Below are 5,000 nucleotides of genomic sequence, written 5' to 3' on the forward strand. Positions count from 1 at the left end.
ACCGCTAGAGCAGCGGGCGCGCGCGTTTCGCTTCCTCTCGCGAGAGTAAGAGAAACTGAGCCGAACGCGACAACTTTCAACGACAGCGTCGAGACACGTCGACGCGCGCACCGGCGCCGACCGTCGCGCGATCGCCATGCGGGACCGGGACGATGCGAGCAAACACGCGCGACGCGTAAACGCGAACGTCGTTGTCGTCGTTGTCGTTGTCGTTGCGTAAAGACTCGACGCGCACCCGTGCCGCGGGAGACACGGTGCGGCGGGGAGAATTTATTTGTGCGACAAAAGTATCGTATAGACGTGGCTTAACACGGCCAATACGGATGACGAGTCGTAATCGAACATATATTCGAACGGATCGTTCGGCCGCTCGGCGGCCTAGCGAAACCGTCAATTGCACGCGCGACAGAGATGCGGCGCTACGACCGGAGTCGCAGCGATCGCCGCTCGTCACGCGAACAGTGTGGCTTTTTGTTTTTATGCAGCCGGCCCTCAGACAGGAGTGGTCCTGGATATTTCTCCACGGACCGCAATGTGCGTTCGAAATGTCGATGTTCAAATGTGTCCTGCAGTTCACACTATGACGCGCAGTTAACTGCGTTCTTCATCGACCCGCGAGCCAAGTGATCCACCGTTCAGGGTAATCGTTTTGTTTTTGTGTGTGTTTTTGTATGAGAAAATATAAAAGGTGCGAAAAAATTAAACAAAAAAATTTGAAAATAATACTTATCATTAACGTGTACGACAAATGAAAAGAAAGAAAATCTCTTTTATTTGCGTGGTTGTACACAAAAATTAAAATATTATTTCAAAGTATCAATAGGCGATAGCGAACGCTAATCAAAGCGTGTCGCAACGCACACGTCGCGAATCGACGAGAGAGAGTCAACCGTCTCGGATTCGATTTTGATTCGTATCATTCACGTGTTTTTGTATTTTTTTCTTTTTTTGCGAGTCTTTGACAACAACAAAACAAAAAGAAAAAACCAACGTTAATGATCCTTCCGCAGGTTCCCCTACGGAAACCTTGTTACGACTTTTACTTCCTCTAAATGATCAAGTTTGGTCAACTTCCCAGCAACGCCGACGGCCGTGAGGCCACCGCGTGTCGGTCCGAAGACCTCACTAAATCATTCAATCGGTAGTAGCGACGGGCGGTGTGTACAAAGGGCAGGGACGTAATCAACGCGAGCTTATGACTCGCGCTTACTAGGAATTCCTCGTTTATGGGGGATAATTGCAAACCCCAATCCCCAGCACGAAGGAGTTTCAACGGGTTGCCCGGGCCTCTAGGCCAGGGAGAACATGTTGATTCCTTCAGTGTAGCGCGCGTGCGGCCCAGGACATCTAAGGGCATCACAGACCTGTTATTGCTCAATCTCGTGCGGCTCGAAGCCGCCGGTCCCTCTAAGAAGAATTTTAATACGTCGCCAGTGAGTTGCGCTCCCCGAGAGTCGCGCACACCTTGAATGACGACGCCTATTTAGCAGGCTAGAGTCTCGTTCGTTACCGGAATTAACCAGACAAATCGCTCCACCAACTAAGAACGGCCATGCACCACCACCCACCGAATCAAGAAAGAGCTGTTAATCTGTCAATCCTTCCGGTGTCCGGGCCTGGTGAGATTTCCCGTGTTGAGTCAAATTAAGCCGCAGGCTCCACTCCTGGTGGTGCCCTTCCGTCAATTCCTTTAAGTTTCAGCTTTGCAACCATACTCCCCCCGGAGTCCAAAATCTTTGGTTTCCCGGAAGCTGCCCGCCGAGCCATTGTAGTAACGTCGGCGGATCGCTAGATGACATATTTACGGTTAGAACTAGGGCGGTATCTAATCGCCTTCGAACCTCTAACTTTCGTTCTTGATTGATGAAAACACCTTTGGCAAATGCTTTCGCTGATGTTCGTCTTGCGACGATCCAAGAATTTCACCTCTAACGTCGCAATACGAATGCCCCCAGTTATCCCTATTAATCATTACCTCGGAGTTCTGAAAACCAACAAAATAGAACCGAGATCATATTCTATTATTCCATGCACGAAATATTCAAGCGGCATTTTGAGCCCGCTTTGAGCACTCTAATTTGTTCAAAGTAAAATTGTCGGCCCACCTCGACACTCACCGAAGAGCACCGCGATAGGATTTTGATATTGAACCGGCGTTTTACCGCCGGCTCACCGACGATATGCTCCGCAGACGTGTCAGTATCACCGCGGATGCGGTGCACCGACAGCGCGGCGCACAAATGCAACTACGAGCTTTTTAACCGCAACAATTTTAGTATACGCTATTGGAGCTGGAATTACCGCGGCTGCTGGCACCAGACTTGCCCTCCAATTGTTCCTCGTTAAAATATTTAAAGTGTACTCATTCCGATTACGAGGCCTCGTAAGAGTCCCGTATCGTTATTTTTCGTCACTACCTCCCCGTGCCGGGAGTGGGTAATTTGCGCGCCTGCTGCCTTCCTTGGATGTGGTAGCCGTTTCTCAGGCTCCCTCTCCGGAATCGAACCCTGATTCCCCGTTACCCGTGACAACCATGGTAGTCGCAGAAACTACCATCGAAAGTTGATAAGGCAGACATTTGAAAGATGCGTCGCCGGTACTGGACCGTGCGATCGGCAAAAGTTATCCAGATTCATCAAAATTAACGACTTCGGACGCATGGCCCTCCGCCGATTGGTTTTGATCTAATAAAAGCACTCATCCCATCACTGGTCAGAGTTCTGATTGCATGTATTAGCTCTAGAATTACCACAGTTATCCAAGTAACTGAGTAAGATCTAAGGAACCAAAACTGATATATTGAGCCATTCGCGGTATCGCCTTAATACGGCTTGCACTGAGACATGCATGGCTTAATCTTTGAGACAAGCATATAACTACTGGCAGGATCAACCAGGGAGCTGCTTACGCAAACGACACGCCTACACCGCGGTCACGCGGCTTCGGCGAGCCGCTGGCTCGGCGGCGTCGAGGGGCGCGCGCTTGCGCGCGCGCCTTCTCGACACGCGTGAACGTAACGCGTCGAATTTGCACGCGACGCGACGTTCGCGCTTCATATCGATAGACTAACTTTGACCGGTCTACGAGCGGCCGTCCCGTCACGATCTCGCAACGAGGTGATGTACAACGATGCTCGACCACTGTGAGGGACATAAAACTGCAACGAACACGACCCCGCGGGCGGGAATCGATGTTGTGACAATTTGAAAATTGAACATTCATCTAAACGCAACTTCTCAATTTTTATTCAATACGTTATTGTAAACATATTAAAACTCGGCTGGCAATTACATGCGCACACACACGCATGATTCGCACTAGATACGATCAACGCCCGGAGCTTGAGGGATAAATTCCAACACGACGCTGCGCACACCGTTTCGACGATGGGCGCGTGTGCGTCCTCTTTTATACATTCTTTACATATACGGTCGCCGTGGCGACCGCGCACGTGTCGAACACGCTAGGCGCCCTGCGTTGAGGTGTGCCTAGAAGCGTATTCTTTTAACATCACAGATAACACCGGGGGAGACGGTCCCAAATCTTGGTCGATTGGTAACATCACCATACGGTCTGCGAACGCGGTGCTATAATATAATTTTATATTATATTATATAAAATATGAGGAGGAGTAGTATGTATATTCTTTGTTATTTTGTGTTGACACAAGAGAGATATATAAAATGTACTATACACCACACACACAGAGAGAGAGAGAGCTGGGAAAGATCTCGGCGGTCTCGCATTCGAAATACGAATTTGATATAATTTCCTCCGAAAATCCATACCCATATCTATATCATCCATGCGCGAATATATGTATATAATATTCTCACACTTCGCACAAACACAAAAACAAGAACACATTCTATTCTCTCTCGTCCGTCGTTCGTGTCTATTTGAGACGAACGACGCGCGGCAACGAGAACGAGTCGACGCTGTGCGCACGACTGTTTCGCTCCACATCTATACCGAGAGCAATAGTCCGCGTCGGCATTGGAGCGGACGTCGAATGTTTCTCGTAGAGCGAGCGAGAGAGAGACGATTTTTCATTTTATTATGTATGTGTATTGGCGTGCAGTAGTAGCACGTAGTAGTACTAGTAGTAGTAGTAAAAAAATATTATTATTTATTTTATTGACTGATATGATTTTGTTTGTTTTCTTTTTTTTGAATAGACATTTGTATTGATAGATATGTTTCTCGTTGAAGCTCGCAGCACACGCTCAGAGAAATGGCAATGTGGGTTTATTTGAAGAAAAGAAAAAACAAAAAAAACAATTATATTTATTAATAATATGTATGTATGTATGTATGTATGTATGTATGTATGTATAATAATGAATTATAATAATTATTCCGATGCAACGTCAGAGGAAAATGTTTCTCGTACAGGTGCGGCGCGCGACGGCCGGCCGCTCGACAGTTTCGCGCCGAATGTTTCTCGTTGAAGCTCGCAGCACACGCTCAGAGAAATGGCAATGTGGGTTTATTTGAAGAAAAGAAAAAACAAAAAAAACAATTATATTTATTAATAATATGTATGTATGTATGTATGTATGTATGTATGTATAATAATGAATTATAATAATTATTCCGATACAATGTCAGAGGAAAATGTTTCTCGTACAAGATCGCCACGCGACGCGACAAGATGCCGTTCAACGGCACGATATCTACAACTCTGTCGATAGATATGTAGATAGTATCTACTCTGTCAAGTATATGTGTGTAACGTGTGGTGGTGTGTGGTGTGGGGTTTTGTTAGCGATAGCGATACGTTTCTAGTTAAAATTGAATATTTAAAAATAAAAACTCTTCTGGTAAGAAAAACTATTTATGGTTTATTATGGTGTGTCTAGTGCAACAACATCAACATTGTCATAATCATAATAATATAATTATTATTAGGGCTATAGGTTAACCTTCCAAATAGGGACCGTCGATTTAAATGTCGATATTTTTAATTATTCTAGATAGTACTCACTAAAAGAAACTTA

The 5,000-nt window shown here is 46.1% G+C and overlaps 2 non-coding genes across 2 annotated transcripts; both read right to left on the reverse strand.

Annotated features, from left to right (window-relative positions):
• Positions 1-486: 486 nt before the first annotated feature.
• Positions 487-643, reverse strand: LOC123719349. Its single transcript, XR_006755408.1, has one exon. It is a non-coding gene; the product is annotated as a 5.8S ribosomal RNA (ribosomal RNA).
• A 350-nt stretch (positions 644-993) lies between these two features.
• LOC123719352 lies at positions 994-2,899 on the reverse strand. Its single transcript, XR_006755411.1, has one exon. It is a non-coding gene; the product is annotated as a small subunit ribosomal RNA (ribosomal RNA).
• Between the last annotated feature and the right edge of the window lie 2,101 nt (positions 2,900-5,000).

Source organism: Pieris brassicae, unplaced genomic scaffold, assembly GCF_905147105.1.
Source record: "Pieris brassicae unplaced genomic scaffold, ilPieBrab1.1, whole genome shotgun sequence".
In the NCBI taxonomy this organism is placed as follows: Eukaryota; Metazoa; Arthropoda; class Insecta; order Lepidoptera; family Pieridae; genus Pieris; species Pieris brassicae.